Genomic DNA, 25,345 nt, shown 5'->3' on the forward strand with positions numbered 1-25,345 from the left:
CGGAAAACTACCTCAACAGAGAGATCGTTTTCATTTGGTAGAGGGATTAAGTACTAAAGGTACTTTTTAAAATAAACTTGTTACTTATGTTAAGTACCTCTACATGAATAAATCTAAAATATTGTTAACGCAAACGGACATATTTTTTGTGCATTTATTTTATTATTAATTTTTTACCTCATACACCTCCTTAAAACGTACATAAATGTCACGTAATTTATTTGTTCTGTTAGCCATCAGATATCTAAAAAAAAAAGATTTCATGTTTTTTTAACGATTTTAGATAACTTTGCCTTTGACATTCAGAAATTTCTAAAAAGATGGTCTAATATGATTAAAGTTTTCTAGTGGTATTTAAATATTTATTTGCAACAATCGAAATAATTTATTAAACTTTATCTTTGGTCTGGCGATAAGGATCTGCAAACTGGTCAATTTAAAATGCAGTTTAAATATCTAATCAACGTGTTTTAATAAATTATTATTTATTTTAATAATATTTTATGAGACAGGTGATAATTATTTATTATAGATGTTTTCTTTAATGATTTAAATGAGTGGCTTTTTAGTAATTTATTTAACTTACTTTTTAGTTAAATATTCACAAAAAAAAAATCCTAAAAATGTAAATACTTTAAAATTTGTTACAATTTTTGCAACCAAAAACAGTTGTTTTATAAATGTTTGATTTAAATTTGAATTAAAAATACGCATTTCTTATGAGTTTAAATTTGTCTCTATAAATAACTATGAATTTCAATTTGTATACTGAGTTGAATTCAAACTAGTGTTTTAAGAACTAAAATTGGTTTTCTAAATAATTTATGAAATATTAATGTTGTGTTTTTACCATTTGTGACGAAGTTCGTCACAAGTCGAGACATATTTTAATAATAATTAAAAGCGGGAGAATAACATTGCAAGGGTTGATAATTCGAGAGAAAGCACTGCTCGGTATCCTCCCGAGAACAGAATGTTTACAAAGGGAATTTATTTATTTTATTCTGCCTGGGGATATTCGGCTTCTTGGGAAATTTTCCTATTTTCAGAAACAACACTTTCATCACAAACATTCAAATAAAGTAGGGTAGGTTTCCACGTGGGTACAAGCTTGTTTTACACGTAAACTAAACAAATTTGATTTATTTTACGGGTGACTACGTTCCTTGTTACATGGAATGCGTGTGCGCCTGTTGTTTATCAAATCATATAAAACGTATGTATTTCTCAGTTCTATTCCGCGTTTCTCATATCTACAGCTACAGCTTTTTATGCGACTGTCATGTTTAATAAAAAAGTATTGCCAGCAACTGAATTGCTTGAAGTGTTTCACAGTGAACAATAATGCCAAAATTCTCTCAGCAGTTCCTCGAGTAACTCAAAAACAATAAATCTAGGTATCAGAAGTCTCTAATAATTATATTGAGATGTAATGTAACCAGAATTGCGGATTTTCAGATAACACAAAAAATATTACAGATATTTGAATAAGAAGTTTTTATTTCAATTTATTGCAACAGAGAGGAAAAACATTTTTGAGAAGGGAATATGGGAGTCTAGGTATTGCATGATAAAGGTTTAAGCTCTAAATAAAATAAATATAAGGTAAATCTATAGTTATATTGCTCGCATATTCTAGGTATTGTAGATTATTTTAAATGGTTAGTTGACGCATTGTCTGTGTTAAACACAATATTTTGTCTTGTCGGTCTAGATGGCACACGGAATGAAAGTCTTTCAAATAAGTCGGAGGAATTAATGTTATTGTTTTTTCGTTTGTCCAAAAAAATTGGCCTAAAATCATTATTCGTATACACCTATAGAAATTATATAAATAAAAGACGAGTGATACTTTAATCAACAAATTTGGAATATCCAAGTGACCGGTTTCATCGCTTTTGCGACATCTTCCACCAGTCTCGAAGATGTTGCAAAAGCGTGGCAGTTCCTTGAGTTGGCTGAAAGAACGACTTTGGTGCCATAAAGTTGGGATTTTTTTTTTCAATTTTAATATATTTTATTATCAGCGCGACGATTTTTTTAGTTTTGTATATCTGAAACAATTCAGCGTATGACGTCAGAGGTTATTTTCCAGTTATTCTCGATCAATTCTTCTAATTGGTGACCATCCACGACAAGTAAATCGGAAGTCTTCCTTAACTCTCATATTATAGGTTAATTCATGTAAACCAGTGACGTCATTCAAAGTAGTTCGTATTTATTAACATGTTTTTTTAAAAATTTTTTCGTAGATTTTCAGGAAACTTTGCCGTAAAACTTAATGCGCCTATTTTTACTGCGCGCAAGAAAACATTTATTGTATCCGATTTCCCGTAGGGCTGAAGTTCCTCATTGACCCTTTGGAAGATTAAAGAAGTTTCGAAAATAATAATTTAAAAAATGATGATCTTACAAATAAAATCCGGTGAAAGAAGCATGTTTATATTATGCAGCTTGCGATTTTCTATAAAAAAGGTGAATTCGTTAAAAGGGGTAGGGGGGTGTCTACTGTCTACCTATAAAAGACAAACTTATCTAAGTAAAGCCACCCAGTACTTTTGTTTACTACCTAGTAAGGTTGGTACCTTAACTTTATCCGCTTGGCCTATATTTCGGTACATTGTGAAATTTCAAGTTACATAAGTAAGAAATGCGACAAAGCCTTCTCGCAATTAGTTGACATTTTCCCGGAAGCACATCCGGACTCGCAAATACTTCCGAGACCATTGTCGCACCAAGCCAGGGCCGGAATTGGTGTTTACCCGGTAACGGGGCCGTCTGAACAATTTAATCAGGACGCGCTTACCAGAGATGAGAATAATTAAACTAAGATAGCGAAATGATTCTAGTAGGAAGTTTCTAGAGGAACCTCTTGATGCGATTTAATTTAGCAATGAATTCAAATGTAAACATTAAAAGTTTAATCGGATAACTATGCAAGATATAATCGTATCAATAATATTTTGTGCATGTCCAAATGTTAAGAGACAATATTTTGGATGTTTGTAGCACTAATTTTGTAGTTCATTGTTATATTTTAAAGGAATAAATCAAATTACTTTGTTTTGTGAACCACTTTTTCTTTACTTTCACAACCGACTAGTTTCGTTGCCCTCCACTTGGTTATATAGTAACAATAAAAAAATGTTTTTTTTTTTTTTTTTAAAAGTTAATAGACAAGACAGAATTTCAAATTGAACTAATATTAAAAGAAATTAAAAAAATCAAAAGTATTTTCAGAAGTTGCCTCATGGGTGAAATAATTCAGCCAGATCTATCCCACCCACATTGATTAAGGTTTCAGCTTTTTTACTTGACAAGTCAACAGTACATTCCTCCACATTCCCAAAACCATTTTAAATGCCATGGGTCTTCCTATCAGTTTCACTTATACTCGTAAAATGTTCAATTTCACGTTTTGCGATTTTAGTTTAATTTAACTCTATTTGTTAGTTTTGCAAATTATATGTAGAGCCTTTGTCGGATATTGTCATTTATTCTCAGGGGTATTATATTAAACGCTCGTGCTCGCTCTAGCGGCACGAGAAAACAGTTTTTCTCGTGCATTTTGTGTGTAAATACACGAGATAATACGGCCGCTAGAGCGTTTGGAATACCAGCCCAGGACCATAGTAGCAAAAACAGTTTTTAATATCACAATATTAATTAAGTTTCCATTATATTTTTTATGTTTTACTTTTTTTCGCACCATAACAGGCCAGAAAGCTCAATTACAGTGGTAAATTACAATACAGAACACTTAGGCTTGTGAGAAATCCCATTTTTACTTTTGTTTTCTCACCGGGAGTCAAACCCAGAACCTTCCATCCATGGCTCAAGCGTCTTAACCACTACACCACGGAAGCCCCCAATAGAAATTTAATAAATTTAATGACGTTAAATTATATTAATATTTTCGTTATTTTAAAATTTCCTACTGCACCAATTTCCGAACTTCAAAAGTCAACTGGGGGAAGAGAGTTTAAACATGGGCAGAATGGTGAATGTTACACAGTGTGTAATGTGGCCATTCAAACCAGCCAATAACAGGTGGACATAAGCCCTGTTGATGCCAGACTTCCATATTTCCTTCTCAAAAAAGTTTTTCCTCTACGTTCCAGTAAATGGAAATATATTAATATAATTTATACAAGAAATGAATTTATTTCTCGCAAAATTATAGTCCACTATTTTGTCGAGTTGGCCAATCATTCTTAAAGGTCGTGGTTTAGATTATCTGCAAGATAAATAAAGGTAAAAAAGTGATTTATTGGGTGTTTTTTTACTGTAATCTTTCATAGTCATAGTTGAGTATCAGCTCAGTGCTCTATGCATAAATTGACCATACGTCCCGTTTTGAACAGGACCGTCCCGTTTTTACGTAGCCTGTCCCGTTGTCAAAAAGCACAGCTTCGAGATGTTGAAATGTCCCGTTTTCAAAAAGAAAGCAACACACGGTAATCTTTTTTTTTAAAGTTTTGACGAAGAACAAATAAAAACTACAGCTGCTGAATTCTATAAAATAGGCAAAGAATATTTGGAGCAGTAGACTTTGTTTTTTGAAGAATAAGACATATTTAAATGGGCGGATTGAACCAAAATACCTACGTGGGAAGAAATTCAAGATGTAATGGATATATTGATTCAAGGGAGATTTATTAATTGTAACTCAGATACAGAAGTATTTGATGAATATTTACTTATTACTAACTATATTACGCCGCAAAAAGTGACAGCATGGAACGTTGGGATCGTTTCAATCGAAAGTCGTTGGTTGTAATTGTTCCAACACTTTTGCACCAATAATTTAAATCATAAAAACATTCTTATAATTATTGAATACATGTTACACCTACCCGGAACTAATGCACCCGTAGAACAAGTTTTTTCAAAGATGAACAAGTTGTAAACGACTGAAAAAACGCAATTGCAAGTCACAGTTCTTAAAGCGATGTTGTTAATTCAAATCAATTTGAAGAAATCCTGCAGAGTATTTCATTCTTATTTAAAGGCAAATTCAGTAATACTTAAGAACATTTGTTCATCAGAAAAATAAACGACAACATAAATTTTTTAAATTTTAATTCCTGTTTTTTCCTTTTCTTCATCAACATTCCTGTTTTTTTTATTAATAAATAAAAACTATCAAAAAATACGCCTTTTTTGAATACACAAACACTTACGTAAATATTGGTGGGTGGCCCGTTTTAAGGACATAAATAAATGGTCACATTATCTATGCACCATTAGGCGTTTATAAGATAATGATAATGAGCAGGTACGTAAATTGAACACAATAAAGTTTGTCGAAAAAAAATTACAACCAAAGTCAAGAAAAATGCAAAATTTAATTTAGTGAAGTGTGAAAAAATTTCTGAAAAGACTTTTATGCCATATTTATAGAGCGGAAAAGTCTATAAATATATCCTGGATGCGTTTTATTGATGAAAACGTTTAACTTTTACCATCAAATTTACCCCTTTGAGGCGTTTTGAATGAATGTAGGTATCTATTATCTTTTCTAGTGTTGCTGACCTGTTTAAGGTTAAACAACGTGATAACCGTTTTAAATAAACCGTTCGGAATCTAATAGTAAGACAACGTATTTAATAAGGAAAAAAATGTTGCCCTTACATATTTTTATTGATAAAAATATTAACCTTTTTTGTGCCGCTTGATATTTCTTTTTTAATTTTTTTTTATTTGTTAACAACAAATTAAAATACAATATTACAACTAAATACATTTTTTTACATTAATCAAATATTTTTTTCCAGAAATGAATTGTATTTTAATAATTTTTAAAACCTATTTGCACCGCTGCGCTGTCGTGTCTAAAATATGAATGATTCCTAGTGTCCAAGGGTTTCATCACTCTACTAACAGGTGTTTCCGAGTGAAAAAAATCTAAAATCGTTCGGAATACTTGATCTTGACGCGTAAAACGCCTACAAAGGCACGCATCTTTATGGGCTATTTTTGTATGGCAGGCCTTACGAATAAGGAAACGGAGGGCGCGTTAACGCGCTTATGGCACTGTACCGGTTCATAATAACATTAGGGCTTCTGCCGTAGAATATTTTATTTACTTTTATCATAATTTAAAGCTCTTGATAAATAATTTATTTCATCTTTCAATTAGTTAATTCGTAGAATCTAATAGTAGTAAATGATTATTGATTTATACAGGGTGTTCTTTAAACCCTGTCACATCCGAAACCACGATGATCAGTATGGGCAAGAAGACATATAAAAATATATATTTTTTAAATGTAGTACGCAGAAATTTAAAAAAAATAAGACATTTAAAAAAACAAATGGTTACTTACTTCTGCAGGGGTGAAGGGAGGGGGCGTGGCCATGTGGTTGACGGTGTATCAAACTCCCCCCTCCCCTCTCCTTGCTTCTACCTTGCAGAAGTAAGCAATCATTTGTTTATTTAATATTTTATTTTTATAAATTTTATTCGATCTAAAAACGTATTTTAATGTACCAATATGTTTTCTTGCTCATACTGATCATCGTGATTTTGGATGTGACAGGGTTAAAAGAACATCCTGTAAAGGTATTTAATTTATTTTTTCGTATTCGTTTTTTTTTACTTTGAGATTTTGTTAATTGATTTTTTGTAATATTTAAATTTGAGTTTCTAAAAGCATTAATTGTAAGACTTTAGTTCAAATTAATTAACCTCAAACATGATTAAATTGGAATTAGCGTATATTATTTCACGTAATTCTTTGGAATTTTATTTTAGGGTATTTAATTATTTATAGATTTCATAGACAGTCTAATTGATTCGCAAATATTTGCACGAACTCTATTATTTTCTTTAATTATAAGGCATTTAAAAATCTTTTTTTCGTTTCCATTTCGACGAAAACATGATAATAAATATGATGAAATCTCGAAAACGTAATTTAGCTTCCTCCCAAAATGTGACCTATTTTCTTAACCACGATCCATTCATTTACATTTTATAGATGCATACAATGCTATTTGGAAGGCAGCCAATGAAACGAAAGAGGAGATTATTTTTGAGCATAATATCTGATTTAAAAATCAGCGCAGTTTGAACTCATAAAAATTTGGAGATAAAATAAATAATTCATTTCATTACTTTCAAAATTTACAGAAAGTGAATAATTTCACTATACGGCAAATTAATAATAAACATTTTTTTTGTAGTTTTTTTTTATGGATTAGGACTGGGTTAAGCAACTTCAATATAAGGAATATTGATGTCTTGACTTTTACATGGCTTATGACCTGTCATTCTGGTTTGGTTCCTAATTTCATTATTTTTTTACTCTGTCTCTTAGGCTAATACCAAACATGAATCTTTCCATGGATCGCCGTGTGCATTTAAGCTTTTCTACATTTATTTTTGTAAAAACCATGGTCTCTAATCTGTATGTAGTCACTGGCAGTACACGCGATTCATATTTTTCCTTTTCAGACAAATCGGTATCTCTTTATTTTCTTGTATGTGTTTAAGTTTTCCAAAAGCTGCCCAACTAATTTCTATTCTTCTTGGCAGTTCCGCCGTTTGATTTTCTTCGCCCAGTTTTATCTTATGTTCGATCATCTACTATTTAAATGTCAATGTCTAGACTTTCATATTGCCTTCTCTAAAGTGGTCTGCATTTCTGTTGTAATATGTTATATTATTAATGAGGCTGTGAAATGGGAATAGTGTGTATAGTTATCGAATCAGTGGTCTGAGGTTCTTTTGCAACCTGATTATCATTTGCTCACACCTTAAACTATATGAAAACGGCAACTTAACTCAAATTCCTATTAAAAATGCACCTTTCAAAAATTAAATTTGGCGAAAGCTAAAATAAAATTTTAAAAATGCACATAAAAAAACACATTAAATTTTTCTGAAATAAGATTTTTATAGGTTTCAGAAGATGTATTCAAAACTGTAGATATACTTGTACCGTTTTAATAAAGTTATTATAAAAATATTCCTTTTGGAAAATGTGGTTTAATGTGGGAGCTTATTTTATTCGAGTGATACATATTTTTCCAATCCAAAATTACGTTCGGTAAGGAGCTTAACCGCTTAAATAAAGTGGGGTACCTACATTGTATAAATGTAATCTTTAATTAAAATGTCGCTTCTTGTGTTTTTCCAGACTTGTAAATTTCATACTCAAGTCGTTGACGTCGCGAAGTACGAGCTTACCGCCCTTTGAGGTGAGCTGTGGCAAATAAATGAACCAAGAAAGGCTTATATTAATAAAGAGCGAATAAATTTCTGCCACTTTTAGAAGGAAAGAAAAAACTTTATACGGAGAAATAAGAACCAACTTGGCAGCCATGTTGTGCTCCACAGAGTACTAAGTGTAAATTGAATTCGTGCCTAAATATGAGAAAAGTTCGTGTTGGAATACAATGAAATGAAAATGAAATCGTCGAAGTATATTGAGAAAATATATTTCTTACAGAGAAAACAGAAAACTCGATTCGATTTTGCTGTTATGTTTTCTTAATTAAACTTAGACAAAGTATAAAAAATACATTTTAAGGTGCTTTTAAAGCGAGCACTCTAACCGGATTTATACAATAAAAATAATTAAAAAATATATGCATACCGTTAATAGTATGATTTAAAACTAAGTCTACAAAAAAGTGTATTATTAATTTATTATTTCATCTACCTTCCTACTATACACAATTCATGATAAAACTGATGTTACGATTCCAGTTTGAACGATTACGTTTTTTAATAAAATTCTATCTTCTAACATATTTAGCATGCGATGCTGACTACCTTAAAAGATCAGTTAAAATATTCCAGCCAGTTACGATATTTTGAATTTATATTGTGACAGTCAAAAGTTTGTGTCAAACGAGTCTTTTGTAAAATAATAATAATAAGTCCCTTCTTTAATTACAAATTGTTTAAAATTAAACATTTTCATTATGTTATTGCTATTAAATATCATGACAGGTGCCGTGGCGCAGTTGGTAAGACGGCCAATTGCGAAACTGGTGTCGCGAGTTCGACTCCCGCTAGTTGCAAGAGAAAAATTCAAGAAAAGTCTTTTTTCTCAATTGGTTTGAGTGTTTTTGTGTATTTTTCATGACTTCCTTCCATATTCCTACTTCCCTGTGCTCTGACAAGCTGTTATAATAGAGGCTTAGCGGGTTATTCCTTTAAAAAAAGTTCTAATAGAAAAATCAACAAGGTGTTAAATCCAATTACTATCTGGGAAACAGGTGGTTTATTTATTGACAAATCTTCGTTTAAATATAAAAGGTTTTATCCAAAACTGTTAAATTTTGAAATAACGAACATCTTATCTAAATTTTGTTAATTTATAATCATGGCGTTCTTGTAAACATGAATGATTTCCATTTTCGAGTAGGTTGTTAGAAACACGTGAAGACTGGAATTTTCGATGTTTGACGTAATCAGACTCTAAAATATTTACGTAAATAAGTATGAAGGCTTTTCTAAGTGTTGACTCTGCAAAGCTTTCGTAAAAAAAATGGTAAAATAATAATCACCCTTAACACCCACTAAACTAGTTGGGTACCGTCGGAAAGTTTAAAAAAGAAATAATTTAGGGTAGTTAAATGTTTCACAGAAAAATAACATTAGACAAATGTATAAAAGTTGTAAAAAAAATTAAATGATTATTCTGCTTCATTCAAAATCTGAGTGCAGAAATAGTGAATATTCACCTAATTCTAAATAAAATTACTTTTTTTACCTATATCTGTAATTACCGTTGTTACGTTAATAAAGTACCTAAGTAGGTTTGTACTTACGTTGGTACCTACACAACACGTTTGGCGCCCACAATTTTTCCACGTTTTTAAAGCAAAATTGTAACGGTTAACTCGATGACATTAACATTATTTAAATTCAAGATGTCCACGTGAAAACACTTAGTTTCCTTACATCACGAAACAAATATTACTGATACCTACGTATAATTTTGTAATGTTTTTTTTTCGTTTCTTGTGGAATAAATTAGCATAACATCTTCCGAACATACGGTTACTTTGGAGATACAACCTTCGTGTGCCCTTTCTTCGTTCAATTTCTTCGTCCAAATGATAAACTTAAATATTCATTGCTTATGTACGAGCATAAATAGCAGTTTCACTTATCTCAATCGCTAATATTTCCTTGAAGGTATAATTTTAGATTAAAAAATGTCGTCGTCCGTTAAAGTTTGTAAATGCCCACGCGAAACAGTTGACAATCGTGAAATTGCCAAAATATCGACATTTTGTTTTTAAATGAGATAAAATAACAGAACTATATGTGTTTTTGGGAAGGAAGCACATTTGATGGTGAAATCTTTAAGATAATAATTATTATCGCCGATCCTTAGTTCCATCTGGATTCAGGGATGCACTTTTAGCTAATTTATTATAAAAACTCCCTTTGAAATAAATTTAATAAGCGCTGATTTGTTTAAAAATAATCCATGCATGATTTAGGTACTAACCTAACATCAACTTAAGGGTATCTAGATTTGAATGTATTTTTAATTTATTTACGGATTTTTATTTTTTTTATTTTATTATATTTATTTAAAAAAATAGTATACATACTTAATAACAGGGAATCTGCATAAAACTAATTAATGTATAATGAAAACGGAGGATTCTCTGTTTATGATAATCTCCATTTAACATGGCTCAGCATGTTCTAAGATAAAGATTTGAATTCAAATATTCTAAAAACAGGTCAAGAAAAAACATATTACTAGTAGTTTCAATATCTAATTTTTTTTTATACAATTTGGGTATGCACATTGAATTTTGTATGAGAGAAAAATTATTCAGTGAAGAAATTTCTTTCACTGAAAACCTTTTTTGATAAACTAAGTTTTGTAAAAGCAACGAAATGTTTCTTTATCTCTGATCATTTCAACTTTGCATACCCTTGCGTCTCCAAAGAATACTCAACTGGTAAAGTTTATCTAAAGCTATCTATTTCCTCTGATTGCCGCCATTTCTGAACCCGTCGGCGACTCGTGATGGCGATCGTATTGCGCATGCCCCAACATGGCCGCCTCTCCCGTCTCCCTCCCTCTCGCGGCGCCGTCTTCCGTCTCATTCCAATAAGTGGCATTTGAATGGACGGCCGGCTGCGTACGCATTCAATGTCAAATCAATTCTCCCGAGTATTTCAGTTAGCCACCTGCGACAAAAGAAACTGAAGGAAAACTTTCTAAAATTGAAAAAAATACAGGCACAAATAAATCAGGGATTGAAAAGTTTGAAAACAAAAAACATTGCTGCGTGTACTACTTTAAAAACTGTTTTATCTTCAAACAAAATGAATTCAAGGATTTGACTATGTATTATGACCGTTAACGTACAGTTTTTTTTTTCTTTTTCAATGGCTTACGACTTTAACAAAGTTTAAATAAAAAAATAATTATAAATACAAAATACAAAACACTTTCCAATAAACAAAATGAACAAAATATCTCATTGGCAAACATGGAAAAAAAATGCAAACTGATAAACTCATGGTTGAGACAGAGACAATGTATCATTATGTTTTCCTTTGTATTAAGAACAGTGCAAAGACAGTACTTAACATAGTTAATAATAATAAATTAATAATAACAGTTTTAAAAAAAATGAGCAAATACCTATTTTGATTTCAATTATTTATTTACCCATCCTTAGATGTTTTTCATTAAATGCCGGAATGCCACGATAAGCTAAGTTGTATGACAGTTTTACCTATTAAATGAATCATATAGGCATATAACAAAATTATTTTTCAAAATAGATAATAGTTATGTTTAACTTTATAATATTTCAAAAAATATTTATTGAAAAAGATTTATGTAGATTCGTCCGTTGATGGTCCAACCGTATTTTAATTAAGAAATACATATGGATAGCGAACGATAGATTATACCAATTAAAAATTATTTCGTACGTAAGCAGGACCCCCCCGATTACAATGGGAAGTAAACGGAGTTATCTTCAAATGTCTATAAAGAAAAAGCGATATTTGTGTACGAAAATGAGTATATTTGCATGTACATTTAAAATATCTTTGTTGGTAACCTATGATTGAACATGTTTAGACGAAAAAATTGTATGCAGATTCCACTTTTTATACAGAAAACTTAATTTTACTTTGCAGATAAAATTGAAGATAAATATAAACTTCCATTGTAATCGGGGCCCTGAATGGAGTAAAAAGATTTTTATTTATTTGACACTTTATATACATATACAATAAATATACATATAAGGGCGGGCATATTGCCTTAAGGCAATTTGTTCCTACCTACCCAAACCGTTTAGTTTGAGAAAATTATAAATACATGGAAATATTGAATCTTACAATTTTATACAAAAATTAAAAGCAAATAGTAACAAAAATAAATATATATATATATATATATATAAATAACACTAAACTATGAAGAGAGGAGAGGGAATGGGGTGGAAATAAGAAGGATAAAGAAACAATTTAAATATTTAGATAGCGACATTTCAATCTTGACTTAAATGTAAATAAAGAAGGGGCGTCTCTAACATTAGTGAGTAGGTTATTCCACAATCGAGCGGCTACTACTGTGAAAGAGGAGGCAAGAAAATTAGAGCCATGACAGGGTATTAAAAGGGTTCTCTCGTTACTAGAATGAAGAGATAGTCCATGTTGTGAAAGAGGTTGGATGAGCTTTCTCAGATAAACAGGCGAAGTGGGATTATTTCAAATATTGTGAAGAAGTGATAGAATGTGAATGCTTCTTCTATGCCTGATACTGAGCCAGTGTAGTTGCGTTGAAACTCGGTTAATGGGGTCAAATAAATATATCCAACATTCAAAATGAAATGAAGTGTTACGGAATTGGTTATGAAATGAATATTTTTATGTTGATTTACAAGGCCTATTTTCATTTAAAAAATATGTTTTCATTTGGATTTTTTTTTTGTCTTTTTTGTGAGACAAGTTTTAAACAAAAATTTACTTTGCAAGTTAACAGGTCGGCAGGAATCACAAATCTCTAGAGACTTATTTTTATTATTAAAAATGAACACTTACGTCTGTCTAAGGATTCACCTTTTGAATGGAGACTCTAATAACACAATTACAAATTTGTTGTGTAAGTTAAATGAATTAATTTTAAATGTTCGAAAGTAAAAAGGAAGTGAGATGCTTAGTATGTTTACCACGTAGAACTCCGTGGATACAAATTTTTGAACGGAAATTAATTTTCCTTTATATCATTGAAACGTGTCAGAGTCATTACGTGGTTTCATCAACTTAATCAACAGTAGCTATTAATGTTCCAACGTAAAAATTCCTCTTAACAGATTTACGGCCAATTAATAACAATTACAAATCCAAACACGAAAACGTGCGAAATCAGAGATTAATGTTTTATTCTCATGACTTGGTCAATATATTAAAACACTAGAGCCAATAATATGTTGGTGTTAATCCATTGTAAGCCAGGCTCCAGTCGGATTTTCATATTCCCCCGATCCGCCATACAAACGGCCGATTGGATTATTCGAGTCACGTAACTGAATTACTGGTGACTGAAGTTTTAGGAGAAGGGTGGAGCTAAGCTTGTACAGAAGAAAGAACGTTTCTTCGAACGACCACCACCTACGGGCATATGGGAATTACCTACTCCGAAAAATTTGCATATTTTATGATAACACGTATTTTTCGTTTTTCTTTTCTTTTCGTCGGCTTCAAAGGCGCGTGAGTGGCAAAGTATGTACCCAGGATCGATATCGGATCAATTTCTTTTGCCAATCAACAATCGCGCCTGATTAGGTCCCGCTATGGGACCCGATGTATGCCTTTTTCGTTATATTTTTCAGCACTTAAAAGCCGATATTTTGGATCACAGCCTGATATCGATGGTTATTTATTGGAAATGCATGAGTTTTATGAATACTTATTGATATAATCGAATCATTTTCTACACAAATTATCGAATGAAAAAGTACCTACGCGTTAATTCCTGATAGTGAAAAAGGTTAAGCGTAAAATAATACATGGAAGTATTATTCCACACGAAACCATCAACTAACAATAAAAACCATTAACTTACGATGTCGCACTTTGAAATGCTTATTTTAGGTATTTCAAATAATATTAAAAATCATTGGTACTTAATTATAAATTAATTGAACTAATTTATGCCTATTAAATAAATAAATTAAATATCTTACTTACATAAAGTGGTTGAGTTTTATGGGAAAGCAAAAATTAAACCAATTAGTTGCATCATTCCCAAAAGTTTTCTTATTCATATAAATTTCTATCGTTATATAAATAAAAAAATTCGTTACAATAGTTGCGGAGGATTTGGTTTTTAGTTGAGCAGGTGAAGATTTTTGAATTAAAATTCTCAAATTAGGTACTTACTACTTACTACCTGCTCCCAAAGGTAGAGTTTTGCTCAATACGAATTAAGTTAATGATATTTCAGGATTTCACAATGATATGTCATAAAGTATGCCGAGTTTGGTCGTCCAATCATTTTTGGAATGATATTGTTATGATCGGGGCAGAGTGCGTTCGGCACAAAATCTTATTATCCTTTGTGTAATAATAATATTTCGACAAAATAAACGAACAAAATAACGATACCTTCAAAAAGTTGACGGTTTCAAACCGTGACGAGATGGGCGTATGAAATCCTGTCCATTTCCATCTCAGATCTTGAACGTGATAAGTGGAAAATAGTGTAAATTTTTTCTTTCTTCGCTTTGTTTTCCTCGATTGCTAGACTTTATTTTATTCGCTTTCGATAAAATGGAGGCAAAATAAATTCGGTTCGTGTTTATATGATTGTTTTTCTTGTTTCAGATAATGACTCGCGTGTTTTGTTTGGATTGTGTAGAGCGTGATCGCGAGCCACCGTGAATTGAAAAACTCGGTAAGTGATATTGGATTTCGTATATTTACTTTGTTCACTTATGAACGACCAATCACTGAAAACTTTCTTCCTAAGCAGGTTACAACATACTCGTACTTTATATAACAGCAGAAACACCCAAGTATACGTACATTGTATGTGTAACAAGTAAACCATGTATTATAATCTCCGATGATTTGAGTGCACCTATTCCTATTAATGTTATCTGCTCGATTAACCCAAAACGTTTTCACTCAATATTTTACTACGCTATATTGACAAAGTTATAACTAGAAAAGTTTATAATTGAGATAGGTTGTTCTAAGCCGAAAGTTTAATACAGTTTTGCGTAGTTATCATAACTATGATACTCGTATAGAATTAGATTATTCCTAAAAGTCACTTCGTTTAAAGTATGTACATTATACAACTGATAAAACTCCGCTTAGAGTAAAAACTTTGCGGTTTAGTCAAAGATTTCATTCTTTTCATGAAAACGTTTTCTCATTTGAATGTTGTTTCTATGCTGACATTCGTTTATTATTTTTTCTTTTAAAAGAACAAATCAATTATGAATTAAAAAAGGAAGTACTTAATATCCAAACGCATTAACATTTACATAATATTATTTATGCCTGTCGCAATGCTAATGGAAAAAAAACATTAAGATTTTTTCGTTTCACGAGTGGTTAGCGTGCTACCTAATCACACAATTAAAATCATTGCATTGCAATAATGAACCATACTTTATTTTTATGTTTGTATGTGTTATATTAAAAAATATATCGGTAAGTACTATGAATTGATATTTAGCTGTTGTAAAATTTTATTACATTTAAAACAAGCGAAGTATTAATTAAGCTACCAACATTTCCGTATGTTTTGCTCGACTAGTGATCGTCTTATATGGGTACTTTACTATGAATCCAATTAATTTACTCAAGTGCTTAAGTACATGAATCGTGAATACAAGACAGTTGAGCTTGTACGGATATTGATCAATAAAAATTATTATTAAAGTATATAAATGCTACAATGTCTGCATACTGCACACATTGCTTAATCATATTTTATTCTGGATCAATACATAACCAAAAGAAATTACTAAAAATTCAATCAATATCACGTTCTAACATTTGATCTTACCGTAAATCTTTTTCTAAATAGATACCTACATTAAATTGATATAAAACCTTCCGCTATCAGCCGTTCGATATCAATCTACCTTAATCCAGGTATTCTCTGAGGGTAGTAGATGCAATAAATGCAAAGAAATAAGAAAAATACATTTGTATTTTAGAGTTTTCCCTATAATACATCCTTCGCGTGTGTAGGTACCTCCAAATAATATTGAAAACCAAAAGTCTCGTGAGTTCTGCGGAGAATTCCTCCATTTATGCTGGTACGTAGTATATTCGGAACTTGCAACCAATGCCACGTCAGTGCCATTTCACTATTTCATCCTCTTTATCTCCTCCAGAGCTCCTGAAAGATGAAAGGTTTCCTAAGATATAGGGAGCAAGCCCCTGAGTTATTGGATTTTGTCTATCTTTAAAGATGTATCACGCGCCATCTTTTTTTGCGATGCAAAAAAGTTATTTTAATTTTTATCAATTGATAGATATTAGCATTAACGTTCCTATAGGCATTAATAGTTCAAAGTATTAAAAATAGTTACAAAAAATTGAATTTTAATTTTTTGAGAGAATAATATAAAAGATAGCAATTTCGTTTTTTTTTAATACATTTGGACCCCTGTATGTAGTAGCCTTACGTGTCATGTACAAGGCTAAGGTACTAGGAAAAAATCGTTATCGTTGGTCTTGAAAATGGGATGTTTGATCACTGATTTCAGTTTATTACCTTTATGAGTCGAATCACCATTTTTGCAAAGTCCAAGAACAATGACGCGTGATAACTACTTTTAACGACAGTGTGAATATCTGTTAAGGATATTTCATTTTTACTGCATTCTGCTTCAAGATAAACTTTTTTTTTTAAATATGTATTTTAACTATTAGTTTATAAAAAAAATATCATATAAGTGTAACGTGAAATTTTCAGTATAGTTGTCACATTGCCTGGGTCTGTTTTTAGAAAAAACGATCTAGGGAAATTTATTATTCAATTTATTTAATAAGGAAAGTACAGGTATCAAAAAGAGGCAGTTTTTTATAATAATTTGGTTTGATAACGTAAAAAAAAATGTTGCTTCTATTGGGTACTTAAATTAAAAGTTAGAATCCCATATTTTTTTTATCGAAAAATCCAACCAGTTTGCAACACAGCAGCATTATAAAATAAAATTTATTTTATCACTGATAAAATATAATAATACGCTAGGTGATTTTAATTTAGCTACGTAAATAGTTTTTACTTATAAAATTGGCTTTAGCTCAACTTAAAGTAATAAGTAATAATGTTTTGAAACTTTAGAATTTGTTATCATATTGGTTATTATGAATTTTTTTTTACAAAAAAATTGTTGCCGATCCCGATGTCAAGAGTATTCAGATAATAATGGAAGAGTGTCAATCCGTCTCTAAACACAAGATCCTGCCTATTTAATTGTAATAAATAAAATAAAAAAATTACTACACATGTGGAATATAATTATTTTTCAATGTAGGTATTATGTTTAAATTTATAATATTTTCGAATGCATTTTTTTGAAAAAGATTTACCTAATAGCCTATTAGCAATCAAGTTGAGGAAAAAATATGGACAGCGAACGATAGAATATTGAGACTAATTAAATAATATTATTGAACCAATGCGAGCGATTTATTTACTCGAATAACAAATAATAAAATTTAAAAAGAAATCAGCGACAATATGCAAGCGTTATCATTTTAGGTGAAAAACATTTATGTAAAATTTATTTAATTTAAAAAAAACACGTATGTAAAATATAAATAATAAGTACATGCTGTAAGGATAATAATACAATTGTATATATTTTCAAATAAACTCGCTTTTATGGCCTCCAAACACATCGTAATTTTATTTATTATTAATTTAAGCACGCTTAATAACGTTATTTTATCACAAAGTTAACGCTAACATACTCAAAATATTAACAACAAGAAATTAAGCATTTCTTTCGAAATTTTTAAGTGAATATGTTGTTGTTTTGAAACCCGTGTTTTTTTCCATTAATAAATTGGCTTACGGGTCATTCTGTAATCTTCGTTTCGGTTCTCCTTGTACACATAGAGCAAGGTACTTGTATATAAATATGTACCCAGCTTTCACGTGCCCATCCTTCGTATTCCCCCAGGACTCGGATCCTGTTGTATCTAGCGTGGTGGCTTATCCGCCATATTGCTCTCGACTATTTGTTTCATACGTGACCGCTGCTCCTGCTGATGATATCTGAAAATTACCATCAATAATTTATATAGGCTTTCTATAAAGAGGGTTGCTCGCTAATAATCGAAGAGCAGGTAGACGCTTCAGAGATAGTTCACCAAATATCTAATGAAGGTACTGCTTACAATATTAGACGGTAGCTCTATTGAAATTAGGTACCTACTCGGTTTTCTTCTCTCGCACAAAAAAATTAAGAAAAAAAAAGGTTTCAGTGTTTTTTTTTAATACTAGAGAAAATATTTAAAACGTAACTATTTCATAGAGGTTAATTACGAATTTTTTCGATTTTTTTTTTGTATAGGTATATTTTATATTATTTTGGTACGATATTTTAGAAAATAATTCATAAAATTATGCAAAATGTTGTATAATATTCAGTAAAGGCATATATAGGTATTGATTATAAGTCGGTGTTGTTTAATTTTTTGATAAAACTCGATACCTACTTTTTTTTAAATAACGTTTAAAACTAACTGTGACGTAATTTTAAAAATTTCATTTATTCAAATCAGTATTTACTATAATTGAGAAAAAGAAAGTGGTGTAGGTACCATTTATTTGTAGAGTTCGGCTTAAATAAGTATTAATGTTATTAATAATAAATTTATGAATATTGTAATACCCAATTATGTTTTTGTAAAATATTAAAACCATTTTTTTTTGCCTTTAATACGTGTTTAGATTCTCGTTTACTTATATTTTAATATTGTAAAGTGGTGAAATTAAAATACATATTTTTCATTTTAATTTTGGGTAAAAAGAACGCATGCTTATTTTTAAAAATATTTTAAATGTGTCCATATATTCCCAACATTTTTTTTATCTGACCATTATAAACTTGAAATGTGTTTCTTATTAAAATTGAATCTGTGAATTAGAATTTTTGATTCTGAATTATTTTCGCTTTGGGAATATTCTAGAATATGGCAGCTTTACTTTTTTGTGACACTTTCTGTATGATATTTTGCTGTTTTAAAATCGTTATAATGTCCAGGTACCGATATAAAAGGTAGGCATATTGAGTTAAAACGTTATTAAAATGTTTTTATCTATTTATCGAGACTTTTATTGATTAATTAAATTCATAGCCATGTGTGAATGTACATAACAGGCATAATTAATTAAATAAAACCTAGATTTATAGGTGTTTTGTTTAGGGAATAAAATAAAGCCATGCATTTTATAAATTATCTAGGCTAACGAATTAAATTAGGTACCTTATTTTTTATTGTTAAATTTATCAACTTTACTTTAAGCTTAGCTTAAAAATATTTTTTTGTTACAATCGGTGGGCACAAACACGATAAGTACCTAAATAAAACTTTAATTTATTAATTTAAATCTTCAATTACAAGGAATAAGTACTTTAGCGGACTTATTACTAAAATCAGTATCTTACAGGTAACCAATCTTACCTTGCTACCTAAAAAAGACATGGTAGGTTTATACAAAGGCAGAGTTGACCCATGTTTTTTTTACTCAAAATGTAGATTTTTAAAATTTATTCAAAGTACTTTAATAATAAAAAAATGACATAAGACGCATATTTTTATTTTACTAGACAGGTACCTGCAATCATACAATATTTTTTTCATTCATTATTTTCTTGACGCGTCATTATTTTCTCGTTCTAGCATTATCTCTGTCTTCGATCACATAGTATTGAAAAAGCCTCCTACGTGCTTTGCCGCACGTTTTGCCATATTATCTGCCATTAACTTTCGATCGAATATCGAATTCACTTCGTATTGATGTATTCAAATCTCACTCAGTGTGTGTCAAAATGTAAATGCCTATTATTGAAAACCCTTTATGTACATAGTAGGTACGGAAATTCATGTAAGTACTTAATTTGAATATCCGTAATTAAAGTGATTGATACAGCTGAATATAAATATTATATATTGTATGTTTGTATATGTACCAACCACATGAGAAAGTAATAAACGTAACCTGAATTCATGTTTAACCCGCCCGTTCCTGGGATGTAACCGACGTTGCAAATTGCACTTATTTCATTAATATCTCGACAAGTACTCTTAATATGACCATGATTTATTTTTCAAGTTTTTTGTACTTTTCAAGTAAATTTTAATATTTAAAAAAATACATCACATATTTAGGTAAATTAAATAATTGAAAACGAAATGTTTTGTCCAATTTGGCGAAAAAAATGTCTAAATATCGAGTGGGTAACCTGGGACCAATATAATAAAAAAATAATTTGAGAGAAACATATATCATCTAATTGGATCACTAAGCAAGACACATGTAATTTTAATAACATGAAGACGGTGATTATCAGGCGATTATTTTCTAACCTCAGATTACAACACAGTGGCTCGAGAGAGTTTTTTCACACAGTATGATAAAGTTTAAAATTAATTTACAATCAGATTTGTTAATGCTTTTATTAAAAATGCATACATTTAAGTGATGTCAAAAGAACCCAATAAAATATAAACACTCGTTCAGCAACACAAATTAACTGTATTATCCCATTTGTATCAACCGCCTTTGGTAAAAGCAATATAATGTTATTGCGCCAAAATATAAAGGACAGCAAATGTAAAAAAAAAATTGAAGTCAAAATAACTGCACATATAAATAGTATCAATAAACGTAGTACTTTATGGTAATTGGTACACATATTATTTATATTTATATGTATTTCATTACTTTATATTTGTTTTTTATTATACTTTATTATTTATGTTTAAGTTACATGTATTCTTGGCGCATATTTGTACTTTATATTGTATAATTACGATTATTATTTTTTTAATTAGCTTCATTTAATTAGCTAGGCATTTATAATTAAGTAGTTTTAGTTTTTTTGTTGTATAATATTAGTATATAACTACTTATACTTTAAAAGATAAAAAAAATCTCCGTCTTAGAACAGGCTAAGCCATGTCAGATGGAGAATATCCTAAACAGAGAACGTTCAGTTTTTATTTTCTATTCACTAGTTTTATATAGACTCCCTGGTAGTAAATATGTATACCTACTTATATTATGCAATAAATTTATAAAATAAATAAATATATATATATATATATATTGGGCATCTATAACTCTATTAAATATTTTACCCGCTTGTGTTTTTATATTGTGCAAGTAATATTGTTTAGTTTTATACGTATGCCATCGTTGATTACAATTTGTGTTATGTTACTATTATTAGTCTCGAAGGTACCTTATCAAAAAGTGATAACACTTTTGGTAAAAATATATTTTTATATTTTTTATTTCAAATTATATAGGTACATTTAGAATGGTTTGGGTACCCGAAAATTTAAGATAATGTGTTTTTTTTAATCATCCCCCGGAAAAATAAAACATGGTGTACCTATTTGTTTTTATCTAAAATATACATTTTCAATCTTCAGTAAATTCAACATAAACGTAAATGCAAAAAAAGTGTTTTTCTTCTTCTATTTTTAATGTAGAATCAAGATATAAATTTTCATTAATATCTGAATAAATTTACAAGTTTATTTAGTCGATTTTTCTGTGATTATGTATTCGTGTTTATTTTTGGCTTAATTAAACATTCTGCCACCGATACTAAAAATCGTTCTGCGGTAGAGCAATTATTTGAACCCACAATATGTGCACTAATTGATACAAATATATTGTATAGGTACAGGTTGTATGTGAATTTTGTGGCTATCCAAGCCCGATTAAAACAAATGCGAATATGATATTGTAAGTAGTAACGTAGAATGCATTCTGTACAGCTACCTACGTAGCCTGGAGCCTTTATGCTTGAGATTTTGCGATTCAGGGATAATAAACATCGGTGTAGCATGATACAGGAGACAGTAACATGTAATTACCGGGAATGTTCTCTAAATGGATGCGGAGTGGCCGACTCTGGGCGAGTAAGGGTCTGAAAACTAAATAAACCCTAAAATTTATTCTTTTCCCGACAGCCGAGGGCATATGGCCGGATAATCTGGCATCTCTCTTGACAGAAATGGACAGGATAAATACGGCCATGTTCTGTAGGGAGAGATGATTACACGGCGTAAGGTAGAGATACTTTTTTTGTCATTGGGGTGAATCAAATCACGAAATGGTTTTCTGATCGGTAAATTCATTGCGCTATCGCAAACTGGATTTCAAATTTATAAACTTGCGTAGTAATAATGTAGGTGTAAGTTGACTAAAAAAAAGGCGTACATTAAAGTCCGGTATAAGTTTTTATTTCTTCTTTCCTTTTTTGTATACATATAAAAAATGTTTACGATAAAAATACATATACTACGATACACTCTCACTTGCTTTTTAATGATGCACACGCTTACATACACCTGAACACTTACTATTATACAAATACACACAAACACACCCTCTTACTCACATATATATACTCACATAGAAACATTCACATTCTATCACTTCGTCACAATATTTTAAATAATCCCACTTCACCTGTTTATCTGAGAAAGCTCATCCAACCTCTTTCACAACACGGACTATCTCTTCGTTCTAGTAACGAGAAAACCCTTTTAATACCCTGTAATCGCTCTAATTTTCTTGCCTCCTCTTTCACAGTAGTAGCCGCTCGATTGTGGAATAATCTACTCACTAATGTTAGAGACGCCCCTTCTTTATTTACATTTAAGTCAAGATTGAAATGTCGCTATCTAAATATTTAAATTGTTTCTTTATCCTTCTTATTTCCACCCCATCCCCTCTCCTCTCTTCATAGTTTAGTGTTATTTTTATATATATATATATATATATATATATATATATATATTTATTTTTGTTACTATTTGCTTTTAATTTTTGTATAAAATTGTAAGATTCAATATTTCCATGTATTTATAATTTTCTCAAACTAAACGGTTTGGGTAGGTAGGAACAAATTGCCTTAAGGCAATATGCCCGCCCTTATATGTATATTTATTGTATATGTATATAAAGTGTCAAATAAATAAATAAATAAATATATATATATACGCACGCACACATTTAAGAATGTACCATAATTTAATATGTACGATTATTATTTAGAAACATTGCTGGTCTGTCTTTCAACCATATCTTTATCACGTAATTTAACCACTGTCGACTGTACATTTCTATAGAATAAATAAATTAATAAAGAAATAAAATAAATAAATAAAAACTAAGAAAACAACTATGACCGCTTTGTCGTATGTTATGTCAATTACTTAATTTAATAATTATTTTCCGTGCACTTCAAAAAGTCCTTCGAATATAAAATTACGAGCACCAATGATGTTCTCAATTATAATAAACGACGATAACAAACAGGTGGTTCTATGATGAAAACATCAAATTATTCCTAGAAAAGGTCAAAAGCAAGAAATAATTTAATATGGTTATGCAATATCTATGATTCTTACGGCGTATTATTTACAAAGAAAAAAAAACTCAATTTAATGCATCTTATAAAAATATGAAAGTGAAGTTTATAAATTCGGTTTCCATTTTAGTATTCATGTAAATATTTGAATGATTTATTGATTATGCATTACATAATATGTTAAATTTAATACGTTTTCTTGAGCAACAGGTACAAAAATCACTTAAAAGAAATGTCTCTAGGATATAGTTAAAAGACAAGTTATGATTTTTTTATTCAAATTTGCGTACAATATTTTAAGCTAGTGTCGAACAACAGGTATTTTGTATTGTATAGTGATGATATTTTATTGTATTATATTTCATATTATAAATATGTAGCTTAAGAACAGGTATTTTTGTACCTAGCAAAGTAGCTATGAATATTTCCTTGCTAATTTACAAATTAAATTGTTTTTGTTGTCTTACAAGTAAATTATATGAAGGTTCGATGTTTTTGCCAATAAATGCCGTACTTAGGCTCTGAAACGGAAAATGAATTACCCACGAATTAAAATCCCACTATTTTCGCGCTTGTTATATACGTCATTAGATTACTGATTAAAAAAACTATGAAATGACACATTTTAACTTAATTTAGATAAGAAAAAGCCTTTTCAGCATTGCGTTTAATGCATTGTGTCTGAATTCATTCAATTCTATTTTGATGCAGTACTGCTATTTTGCGACTGAAGCCAGTTCAAAATACAGATATCTTGATGTAAAATTTTTGTTTACTTCAGACCAAAATTTATAGTTTTTCCAATAAAGCGCCCCAATCGCGAGACTTTTGCGTCGGTTCTATTATTTGTCTACTAAGCCGGGAAAATCTTTTTCGCTGAAGATCCTTTCATTTGGGATACATTTTATTTATTTATTTATTCTTTCTAAGAACATTTTATTCCCAAATAGAGCATTGTTATCTTGACAAAGCTCGCTGTAGCTGGATCTGTAGTTCATACATTCTTGTTTGAAAACGAGTTCATTGTACCATTTACTCGTTGATAACTAGGCAACTGATCCTAATAACGAGTTATTAATATAAAAGGTTTCTTCTTTTTTTAAACATTTATTTAAATTATCCCTTTCAGGCCTAAGGGGGGTATCATAGGTCTCCCAGGTAACACATTCAGCTTTTTTATCGTCATATTAATTTCATTTTTTTAATTGTAACCCCATGATGTAATCCATCAAAATTATTAAAATATTTTTTTGAGAATTCTTTCAAAATAAATTCACGCTTGTCTTTGCTTTCCCCCTCGTGCAAACAGCAACCAATTCAATCCGTCGCTCTACAGTGTAATATTCTTTGATATATTGGTCAGTTTCCACGTATCCGTTTTTCTAATGGGGCGCATATTTCCAGCTATAACCACAAAAAAACAGATTTCATGCTTTACATTTTACATGCAATCCTAAATCTCAACTCCCGCCTCTTTAACGCGGAGCGATAATTTAAACTATTGCTGTTCAACACGATACAGTGAGAGCAGCGCGATGTCATATAGCATCTTTTTGCAACAGTATTTTATAATAAAATGTTTGAATTTTGCTGAAAACTCGAAATATTATGAAACATTTTAACTAACACTACCATTTAAATCAAATTGACCTCTTTTTTCTTTGTCGTATCTATGGCATTTAAGCTGGAGTATTCCTGGTACCTCCTTCCTATCAGAAGCTTTTGGATTTTTTTTTCTACCTCTACT

General features: G+C 30.3%; 1 long non-coding RNA gene across 1 annotated transcript in view; it reads left to right on the plus strand.

Moving 5' to 3' along the window:
- Positions 1-25,345, plus strand: part of LOC148283049 (uncharacterized) — a 386,042-nt gene that overhangs the window by 26,733 nt on the left and 333,964 nt on the right. Inside the window, exon 2 of the long non-coding RNA XR_015821948.1 lies at positions 14,834-14,903. This is a non-coding gene — a long non-coding RNA (uncharacterized LOC148283049). The remainder of the gene's footprint in view (positions 1-14,833; positions 14,904-25,345) is intronic.

This window comes from Micrasema longulum, unplaced genomic scaffold (assembly GCF_059751315.1).
Source record: "Micrasema longulum isolate JH-2025_06_02 unplaced genomic scaffold, ASM5975131v1 h1tg000266l, whole genome shotgun sequence".
In the NCBI taxonomy this organism is placed as follows: Eukaryota; Metazoa; Arthropoda; class Insecta; order Trichoptera; family Brachycentridae; genus Micrasema; species Micrasema longulum.